This window comes from Papaver somniferum, chromosome 8 (genome assembly GCF_003573695.1).
Source record: "Papaver somniferum cultivar HN1 chromosome 8, ASM357369v1, whole genome shotgun sequence".
Lineage (NCBI taxonomy): Eukaryota > Viridiplantae > Streptophyta > Magnoliopsida > Ranunculales > Papaveraceae > Papaver > Papaver somniferum.
The window spans coordinates 26,262,782-26,275,097 of record NC_039365.1 but is presented as its reverse complement, the minus strand read 5'-3'; positions in this window follow the sequence as shown (position 1 = coordinate 26,275,097).

Below are 12,316 nucleotides of genomic sequence, written 5' to 3'. Positions count from 1 at the left end.
AGAAGCTTTCTGCTGCTGCTGCACAGCTCAAGAACACGAAGAACATTGACGCACGAAAAACAGTCGCAGAACAGTATCGTTGTTCAAAAGCAGAAGAGCAGTAACGTTTATATACAACAGTTAATTATTGTTCCTCTTTGTACCAGAGATCTGTAACACTTTTACGCTGTTGGAAATCAACTGCTTTACACCTTTCACTCTTTTAATCAACTTTTGAGCAACAAACATGTATTTTGAGCAAGTGATTAATATGAGGAGCTAAACCCCAACACTGGGATGACGGAGAAATCCATATTTCATGCGTGTGGTAATTATATTTAATTCTTATGACTTTTTGCATTAATTTAATCGTTTAATAATTTTTCTTAATTAGTTGTGAAGTCGTATCATGATGTATGCTTGGTCTAAGTGCTTTTGATGCATCATGCTAGTGATTTACAATTAATCTTTTTAAAATCTACCATGGCAAAGAATTAGAGTCAATAAACAAGAGCTATAATTGTCTAAGAATTAATTTTTGAACCACATGATATGAGGTTTGGTGGAATCCTGAGTCTCAGTAATCTCTCGACATTGTGACAAACCTTGTGTATATATTTTCTTTATTTTTATTATTTTCTATTTTTAAATCTGAAATCAGTCTCAACAAGTCCGAGAAACGAACACTTTACTTACCAATACAAAATTACATCAATTATGTGTATGGGTGAAAATTTCGTCCTAGGAAACAATGTTTTACATTCGTTTAAATGGAGTACAATTCATAAACTTGTTTTATGAATCGAAAGGAAAATCGCTAGGCTTATTGGTATTGTTATTCATTGCAAATCTTTGGATTACCAATATGTGTATTTAGTATAACCGCTCATAACTTGTTTATGTATCTTGGTAAAACTATTTACAATGCCCGACTTTTGTATTGGTATGACTTTTATTAGTGAAACCAATCCTAAGTAATCACCTAAGGTGGTATGATCGATATTTGTCATTGGTGTGACCATTCCTAGTCATTGGGTAACCGATCCTAGAACTTGGTTGGGACTAATCACAAGATGTGTAATCGATCCTTGTAGTAGGTTAAAAAGGTTTAGTAATTGGTGTGACCGATCCTATAACTTGTGCAACCGATCACAAGTAAGTACCATAAATAAGTGGTAACCGATCCTGGTACTTAGTTAACAAATTTTGGAAACTAATGTGACCGATCCTAGTATACAGTTGGAGGTAGAACCAAAACTTGTTTTGGTATAACCGTTAAACCCATGAATGGTGATTGAATGTTTTTGATCAATCACATAGTTCTTGAAAATCAGATGAACCAATTCTAAACTCGTTTGGAAGTGTGGCAAATCGGTTCCAAGATTGTAAATATGAAAAAGGATTTACAAAGTAAAGATGTCGACATACTTTGAACATGTGCAGTAACTCTTATCTTTTATTGTTCAAAGATATTCCTTAATAGCTAAAGGAGAATCCCAGATCGAAATAAATTGAGAATCTTTTAATTAAGGTTTTTAGTTTTATATGCTTTTAATTTCCAGCAATTAAAATATATATCTTTATAAAATAAAAATTGGTAATGTGCATTTACTAATTAGAGATTTTCTACTGAGATTTAGGTCAATATTTGGACAAAGCATTTCAAGAAATTATGGAAACCGAATTTGGAAATATATTGCATATCTTGAGAATATTTTCGGTTTTGGAAATTCCTTGGTGTCCAAACTTCCTTGGTCTATAAATATTGAAGTTTGCATTTCGAGCAAACTAATCCTCAGAGCCAGCAAAACTACCTAGTTGTGTTGTTACTGGTGGAGCCGTCCATTCGGAGAGGAAAGTACCCTAATTAGGAGAACTCTCTTACGACCGCCCGTTTTAAAGACTTCTTTGGGATTGGGAAGCTCTACGAGTACCGTTGGTGGGAAACTAGATAATTGCAGTGTATTTTTAGTTTTCGATTGATTTGATTGAATAACGGTTGTTGAACTTTGATTGCACCTAGTTTGTTTATGCTTGAGAATCTTCTCTTCTGATATAAGATTCACTCAAACTAGTTCGAAGTTTCGACGGGGATCTTTATACTGTTTGTAGATCTAAAGACGTCTTGTGATAATCCATTGTAAACAGACTCCGTTCTGTGTGTGATTTATCACAAGAGATTCCAGTTGATTGTGTGCAGGTGTTTATTGAAGATTTAAGAAGATTTGAAGGCGAAGAAGATTTCTGATTTGGGTTCATAATCTTTAGTCTGCACAAAACTTGATCAGCCGGGGATCCAATTATAATCGGTTTATCTTCGTGATAACCTTGATTGATTAGTTGAGTAGATCAGCATCAATACGTTGCTTTGTGATTCGAAGTATTGATTGCATAGTCTTGACAATTACTTTGATAATTGTTATTTGATAGATCTAAGAACCTGACAAATGAGTTTATTGGGATACACGGAAGAGCCTTTTGTCAAACTCATATCACTTGTTTGAAAAGAGTTGTTACCGAACAGATTTGTTATTCCTTTATTGTTTGGAATATGAACCAAAAGAATTGTTCCAAGTGCGTGATTTATTGCAAGTTGGAGGCGCAGGAATACAGACGGAACTAGGTGAACTATAGGTTTAGTTGCTTGGTCTCAACTATACGAAGTTGGTTTAGATTTTGTATAGCGGCTAAATCCTGAAAGTATTCAATTCTGGACAAGGTACCGTGGTTTTTCTGCATTTGCGGTTTCCTCCTTAACTAAATCTGCTGTGTCTTTTACTTTTCTATTTCCGCAATTATAGTTGTTTTTTATTATAATTAGAAGTAAAATACACAAACCTTAATTCATATTTACTTGATATCAATCCTATTGTGTTTGGTTAAGTCCGAACCTATTATCAAGTAAACATACTTCGTTGTTGTATTATCTCGATCTTGTATCCATAGTCAATCACACAAGTTATCTTGTTGTCGTATTGTATCGATCTCATATCCATAGACGATCACACGAAGTGTGAACCGATTAGTTGTATTGTCTCGACTCAGTCCATAGACAATCACTTTCGGAGAAAGGACTTATAGTGGAATTTTTTTAGATTGAGGTATATTTGGGTGCCCTCGTCTTTTCAAATCCTCTCAAAACTCATCGTTGGTTGTCAATGGTATTGGCTTACATGGATCCTATACCAAAATAAGCAAATCTTCTCATTAACATCTATACACAAATTCAAATACAGCTTGTACTCGAACTGCCTCAAGTCTGCTTCATTTCTATGACAGTTAAACCCCAATGAAACAATAAAACCGTGAAAACAAACAATCATTCATGAATTACAAATATACCAAACATTTTTAAAAAGGGAAAAAAACTAAACCCTAGCATACAAATTTGTTAGAGTTTTGCTCGGTTTAACACACCAAGCGTTGATATGTCAAGATTGTTTGTCATATTCAGTATCAAAACTCAATTAGAGTTTCTTGATTTAGATTACTAGATACAACTTCGTTTAGGTTAGACTAGAAAGTCTGTGAATGTTGATACATACAAGTATTACCTTGAAGATCTGAAGAACGTGAAGAAGAAACGACTACGACGAAGACATCGTCCTTCCACTTGAGGTTAGTAATACTGACTTGACTTGTTTCCATTCCTATCGTTTCTTTCAAGTCGTTTAAGATTGAAATCATAACATCCGAGGTTATATATATGATGCTCTAGTATTAGAGATGGTTATATTAGTATGATCAATGTGTCAAGGAAGTATATTTAATTACGACGTATAACATTTATCTTTTGAGCTTCGTAAATACGACACCGACATAATGTATGTAACTTGTTACTTGATTGTGTATTGGGTATATGTGTGATTTCATCCCAGGAAACTATGTTTTATTACATTGGTTTAAGGAAGTAGATATACGAACTTGTTTCGTAATCGAAAAGAAATCAACAAGGTGTTTTGGTCAGGTTTTATATAAAGATCTATTGGATGACCAGTTCGAACCTAAGAGGGAATTCAGGTAGAACCGATCTTAACTTATGTTGAGAGTCAAGGTAGAACTGATCCCTTCTTATCTTATGATACTTGGTAGAACCGATCCTAGATTTTGTTGGGAGTCAAAGTAGAACCGATCCTTACTTATATTGGGAGACGTGGTAGATCCGATCCTAGCTTTTGTTGGGAGTCATGGTAGAAAGAATCCCTACCTATATAGGTAGTCATGGTAGAACCAATCCTAACCTATGTTGGGAGTTATGGTAGAATCGGTCCCAAGAGCAAAACCGATTTTCAACATTCACATATTACTTCACGGTTTCGTGTGCGTTTGGAATTATGGCTTGCTAGTCAGGAAAGTTCTAGATGTCGACATAATTTGAACATGTAAATTTTTTTATCTTTGATTTTTCAAATATATTCCTTGATACTCAAGGTGATCCCAAACCCAAAATATTGGAGAATCTTTTTATTAAGATTTTCAAATTATATGTTTTTGATTTTCCATCAATCGAAACAAATCTCTAGAAAAGCTATATTAGTTAAGTGCTAAACTAATATTAGATATGAAGAGAGATTTCGGAATTACAGTTTGGATATTAGTTGAAAAAATGAAAACCGAAATTAGGTACTTTATTGCATATCTTGAGAATCTTCCGGTTTTGGAATTTCCTTGTTGACCAAATAACCATGGTTTATAAATTGAGAAGTTTGTTATTCTTGCAAACTATCCTTAGCCAAGCAAACTTCATCCTTTTGTTGTTTTTGGTGGATCCATCTATCTTGAGAGGAAAGTACCCTAATTAAGCGAAATCTCTTACATCCGCTCGTTTAAAGACTTCTATGACTAACGATTGTTGAGACTTCAATTGCACCTAGTTTAATTATTCTTGAGAGCCCTGTCTTCTGACAAAGTAACTCATATTAGATCAAAGTATCGACGGGATATTCAGAATTGTTTTGATATCTGAATGAAACTTTTGATCATCCATTGTTAACAGACTTCGTTCTATGTGTGATTGATCATAAGTGGAATCAAGTTTTGTGTGCAGGTACAATTGAAGACAATTGAAGATTTTAAGACAAGAAGGTTTTTCAGATTGGTTTCGCATCTTGTGATATTACTTTGAGTACACATCTTGATTGGATGGGATTCGACTAAGATCTAATTTATCTTTGGTAGATTAGCTCAAGTAGTCGTATAGATCGGAAACTTTCATTTGGTAGTATTCTTCAATATCTGAATTTTATAGTTTGTGAATCTAGCTCTGATTATTTCAGATCTTGGTTGATCTTATCCGACAAAGGAATTTACTTGATAAACAGAAGATCCTTTGTCAAAACTCAACATATCTTTATTCTTAAAGATTAATAGAGTGGTTACCAAACATCTTTGTTCCTTTACTGTTTGGAATACAATCAAAAGGATTTAAGTGCTTAAGACTTTACATCGTTAAAGCAACTCAAGATAGTGATTTCTATCTTGAGATTCACGTGCATTGGCTAGACGGTTATAGGCGCACGAATACTGAGGGAACTAAGTAACTAGGGGTAGATTAGTTGGTCTCAACTCTACGAAGTTGACTTTGTTCTTTGTTTAGCGGCTTAATTTTGAGAGTACTCTAAACTGGACTAGGTCCCGAGGTTTTTCTGCATTTGCAGTTTCCTTGTTAACAAAATCTTGTTGCGTCATTTACTTTACTTTCGCATTATAATTGTTTAGTTATAATAAAGTAAATAACACTTGTACATTAATCTAAGACACTTGATAGTGATCCAATAGTATATCGGTTTCATACCTTAACTATTATCATGTGTATACCTTGTTGTTGTATTGTCTCGACTTTGTCCATAGACGATCACACTTGGGTACCTTCATCATTACAAAATCAGTCGATCGATTTACCTATCTAAACATGATTTTCACCATATACTAAGGTTTGGATTTAAAAAATCTCACCTAAATTGAGAGTATTTCATCCTCGATTTTTACTTCATCTTCACAACATTAAACATGTCTCGAAAAACCCTAAATCTTCAGAACTTCTGTTCCAAAAATCCTCAATACGTTATTCCTCTTCACTAAATCTTACATCTTCAAATTGATGACTCTAACCCACTAATCACTTCAATCTCTAACCCTAGTTTCGACGAGAAAGAGCTTGAGAGAGAGACAAAATGGAGAAGAGAAAAAAAATAAAATGAACTATTACAAACCGGTTTAAATACCAATAAGGGAATAACAAAGCATTAACCTTCATAACCGTTGGATTCCCCTTAGAGGAATACTCTATAAAAGATTCCCATCGCAAAATTTTGTATTTACAAAATTACCATTTTTATAAAAATAGAAATAAATATTTAATAGCTCCACATATTTCAAACCGTACGTCTTGTGAACTTTATATATTTGAAAATCCCTTTGAATTATCTATGCAACGAGCATAAATAACAATACCAAAATTTTGTTTTTATGTTCCAAATTTTTGTATGTTTTCCCTTTAAAAGATAGACACGGCTTAAGAATGAATTTAAAAAATTTATACCTTCAAAAAAAATTTGAAAAAATCTGTAAAGAAAATTGATTCAAAAGTACACAAACAACGATCAATTTTGGATTAAAAAATACAACATATGGTGTCAAAGCACCACCAAATTGTTTGCATAGTAGAAAAAAAATAGTATTGTCGACGTGCAATGCACGTGCTCATTACTTGGGATGGTAATTCTAACGACCATAATTGACTTAATCAACGAGGTTGACCATGAATCCTGATGAAAAACTAACAAAAATGTCATTTATATAAGGGGCTAAAAAAATGGCTGATTTATTAATTAGGAATCGGGAAGCTGTAGAGGTGTAAAGCGTGTCGTCCTGGCACATCCCGTCACATGAAGTCGCGTGCTTCACGTGCCATGTGTCGTGCTGTGTTGTGCCAACGATTTAAACGTGTTGTGTCGTGCTGTGTTTTACTAGTCAAAAGTTAGGCACAACACAGCCCACGGGCACATCACACGAATAACCGTGATGTGTTGTGCCGTGCTGGCACACGTGCCGTAAACAATTTGAAATCGCGTAATGTATACATTAAGTCGGACATTATCACGAGGATTTAAATAGACAACATATCATTTGAAATTATTTCAAGTAAAATTAACAAGTTTATTCAATAAAAAGAAATAGCCCATCAAATATAAAATTGGATCATTGTCATGTAAATTAATGTTCTAGTCAAATATAGGTAACGACATTATAACAACGATATTGAAATATATTTTCCAAATATTAAGGTATTATATGTCTTGTTATAAAAATAAGTCAGCATAAAATGTCAAAAATTAGCTAGAATAGTGACTCTTTTGTGAAATATACACAAAATGTGACGTATTATGCCTTGTTATATGGTGTACCTATGCATGTTATGACGTGCTTTGTTAACGTGCTGGGCTGGGCCACGTGCTTATCCGTGCCGCGCGTTGTGTTGTGCTACTGTGCCGATTAGGCTAACCCAGCACAGCCCACGAAACTAACGTGCTGGACTATATCACGTGCTGGGCTGAGCTGGGGTCAGATTTTAGCGTGCTGTGCTGGGCTGTGCTCGTGCTGGCACAGCCCAACTTACACCTCTAGGAAGCTAGCTATACTTTGTTAATTTGCCCAAAACCGATTGTTAAACCAAACTATAAAGGCTAATGGTTGCACTAGCTACTGAAAAGCCAACGCATGTTATTGTTTCAATTAGTTGTTTCTATTGTTTCAATTAGCTGTTTCTATTTATAGTATTTGTTTCCTAACTAATACTTGTAGTGGAGAATTTAGCCCAATTGAAGTTGTCAATTGCATTGATTATATCGCAAATAATAGCTAGTTATTGTCAATCACATTGATTATCGCAACAAACCTAAGCATTAAACAAAGTAAAGCTAGTTAAGACACAGAACCGAAAATGATAGAAAGCACACACGTTCACTCCACCGTCTATCCACCATTGATTTAATCTAGTCACCCCACTTGAATTCGCATTCAACCGGTGATTAGGAGCCTCACATCCATGAGCCTGCATCCTAACACGACTCAGAGCTATTTTCGAAAACTTAAGCTTGTAGCATCCCTAGTGTTAATGTCAAATTTCGAATACCCAACTAAATTGAGTTAGATAATCAGATTCGTCGAGTCAGGCAACAACATTCCACAAATTTACAAACAGATTTCTCCTCTTTTTCATCGAACCATATTATTTTCTTTTACAAGTGTTCGGAAGGCTGCAGCCTGCAGCCAGCAGTAGGGTCTGTGTACCTCACCCAGTTGCAGGGATATTTATATTGCCATAAATGAAAGCTTATTAGCAGATTACCCTTTATGGAAAGTCCTAAAGGCAGTGGTAAAGGGAACAAGGAATAGAGCTATATATGGGCTGTCTGCAGTCAGGATGATGTAGGTAGCACTCGAGATTTTTCTCACTTTTTTTTGGATCAACTTCATTTTTATACTGATAATATCTATTTCAAGATAAGAGATATTATTGACAGATCGATCTTACTCTAATAATATCAGATCAGATATGATTTTGATCCACTGCCACTGCTACAAATATCCATTTCCTCACAAATATCGGAAGCATAGTTCATGACCAATCTATATCCATTCCCAGGTTTGCGATTCCACTTGCACTTGCTTATTCGGATGAAAGAAAATGTTACAAACCGACACATTTTCGATCAAAATAAAAAAAACGGAGACATTATAAAAACATTATTTTTACCATTTGGGAAGTCATTTTTCCACATTTTTGGTATATTGCATAATAGAATAGGAGGAAAAAACATTGTATCTGCATTCAATTCCTGATGTTTTTACCATCTCAGTGTCCTTTACAGCATATTTACTATACCATGTTAATCCATGTACGTACGCAGTGCCATGCCACAAATTACAGCTGTATAATGCTCATATTAATTCTCCGAGTAAGAAAAAGCTTACAAAAACCTAAACACTAGTATAAGTATAAGTTGTAGCAATGTTTCAACTTATGGCAGTGTTACCATCTGAAAATTCATTTTCTGACAATTTTAGTACCCTATTACACTGAAAGATTATCAGCCGTTCAATCTCCAAAGCATCTGTTAGATAATAGTCAAAATTCGAACAACATTACTTCCTTCAAAAGATGTAAAATTATATATCACCCTATAACATTAGTATTACCATCTCAAAAATGTTCACAATGTACCAAAAGGCTTATACTGTATACTTCATAGTTGGCTGGTCGCTCTCGAGCTAAATCTTTTGCATGTCGACGCGCCAAAAGTGGTTTGCTAGCTTTGTTCGACTGTTAGCGTGGCAAGTCTACAGTCGCTGAATTTTGCTTGTCGATTTCATTGTCGTCTTGAATTACACAAAAGTTCTAATATGCATTGAAGGCCAACAAATTTGAGTATTGATTGACAATTTTTTTTTTTCTTTTTTTTTTCTAGTACTAGCAGGAATTACAACGAAGAAAGGAAACAAAAGGAAACGGGAAGAAAAGCCAACTGTTTAACAGTTAATCAATGAAAGGAGGGGAAGATTGGAGAGGACCACCATGTGTGTACTGTGTATCTACCACCGGCATGGGGAAACTCTTCTGAATCATTACAAATTATTTGTGCGTTTTACCGAGTCCCAGACAAATGAATTAGCTACAAATGACTTTCTCAGAAGTTGAGTCACCAAAGAAAACAACAAATACTATTCAATAAGAAAGTCAGAAGAGAAGATGGAAGAAAATCCTCCTCTAAGTTTTAGTACAGTACTAACAAAAGAATTAAACAACAAGTAAATGAATAAATCCTCTGAAAAGTGTTGGATTTGCTATTTTAAAGGAGTAGCTGAGTAGGTATATCCTCTCGAGCACTCGACTACCTATCCACCTGCAAATATCACCATCCAGCTTGCATACTTACTATTCCGATCAAAAAGAGGTGGACGGTTCAAAACCCTCTGGGCCCACAAGTGTAATCAATCGAAGAGTTTGATCATCAGGAAAATGAAAAATCACATATAAGACTTCTGTGTTGGGTTTTCTTCTTCTTGTCTCCAACCCTAGTTAGCAATTCGCCGAATAATTCGCGAATGATTCGCGAATTTTCACGTATCGCACGACAATAGGAGTCGAACCAGCGACCTTGACTCGTCTACTAAGCAACTAACCACTGAGCCAGATGGTTTTTGCTGCTTAGATACAGATGTAATGAACATATTCTTTATAAATGTTAAAATCACTTATAAAAAGCACTTTTCCTACCTTTTATAAGTGCCGAATTTTCAGTACCGAATTAAGATCTCAAAAACGAATTATACACGTACGTATGCCGTTCCGTACTATCGATGAATCATAATTGGTTGACCGAATATTGGACCGAATTTGCAATCCTTAAAAACGAATAATGCACGTACGTATGTCGTTCCGTACGTTTCACGTATCCCGAATTGCTAACTAGGTCTCCAACTATGTCTGTTGGTTGAATAAGTGAAGAATACTTTGGGGGAAGGGAAACCCTAGATTGGGGTCTTCTTATCAAAAATATCTTCTATTTATAGTAAACTTTCACACGCGCTACTCTAATTGGACCATGGTATCTTTTTCCTTGCGCGTTAGCGCGTAAATATACCAAATCTGGATGGAAGATATTTTCATGGGCGTGGGTCACTGTCGATGTAATTTTAATACTTCTTCACAAGTGGACTGTAGGGTCCACTCACACGTCCACTCACCACATCATTTAACTAGATAGATATAGCCGCTCACTCTGACTAGGCCAACACTATCACGCGCTTGACCGCGGAACTGACCGTTCTCTATTCAGTAGATATATTCTTTTACTGGTCATAGCAGTAAAATTTTCTTTGTCCTAATCTTCTGCCACCTGTAAATTAACTTTTGGAGGAATACAAGGAAAGCTTTCGGAGAAATACAAGCAAAACATATTGCTGCCGGCGGAAGCCGTCATAATCCATTTGCATCACCAATTCACCATTCAAAAATCTTTGACTTTCACCTCAAGAAGAGAAAATCAAATTATTATTCTTATACTCTCCTTCTAATCAAATTTATAATTTATGAGACGGTTAGAGGTTAGTGGAGTATTTATGGTATGAAAATATGCTTGCATATTTTTATTACCCTCTAATTTATTTTAATTATTTCACAAGATATATTGTAATAAATTAAGTTATTTTCATTACTATTTTTATTATCCTTTAATTTATTTTAATTATTTCATGAGATATATTGTAATAAATTAAGTTATTTTTATTAGTTAGGAATATTCTAGAAATATAATTAATAATGTAGGGATTTTATTAGTTTAGAAATATCTCTTATTTTAGGTAATAGTTATTTTAATAGTTTTGGAAATAATTAATTGTTCGGGTAGAGTTATTTATATAAGGAGCTCTATGTTTTAGTATTAGACAGGCTTGGATAAATTAAAAAGTAGTGTTTTCCTAGAGATCGGTATCTCGGAAACATGTGTTTTAGATAATTATTCTTAGGGCTGAACATGATTTTGGTTTTCCGCTGGAACCGGACCAAAACAGACCAATTAGGAAGAAACCAAACCGAACCATTTACTAATGGATTGGTTACGGTGTAGAAAGTGGAAAACCGATAGTGTTGGTTTTGACTTGGTTGGACCTCTAAAACCAAATCAAAAACCATTGGAAAACCGATTAATTTTTAAACTTAGTTTCGACCGTCGATTTACAAGTATTAGATTCTACCCATTGATTTAGAGGATAAATAGAAACCCTAAATCTAATATTTCATTATGATACTCTCCCTCTTTCTCTTTCTCCTTCTCTCAGCCGCCTCCCTTCTCCATCCCCAACTACAGCTGCTGTTACTCGACTTTTTTCTTCCCGTCTTCCTTCTTTTTTATTTGTCAATAACTAAATTAAGATATATTATATATCTTCTTTTGATCTCTAGAATTAGAGTAAGCTTTAACTATTCTTGATTTTTTTATTTTTTATTTTTTTTGTCTGTATATTGGTAGGCTCTTAAAGATGTAGGAAAATAAGACAATGAAGCAGCCTACTTGTTAAACCGCAAGTGCACGGTGTCGGTTGTAGTTTGTGCAAGAACGGGTCGAATCCACAGGGACTTGTGTGTGTAGTTGAAGTTTCCTAAGCTAAGCAGTGACAGTAAGTGACAGTGGCAGAGAATCAAAGGCAATGAGCCTAAGGCAGTGAGAAATAAAGAACCAAGGAAGTAATGGCAGTGAAGCACTAGAACAAAGAAATAAAGAATTAAGGATTGAATCCACCACTAACTTAAGTTAAGTCATCCTAGTTCCATTAT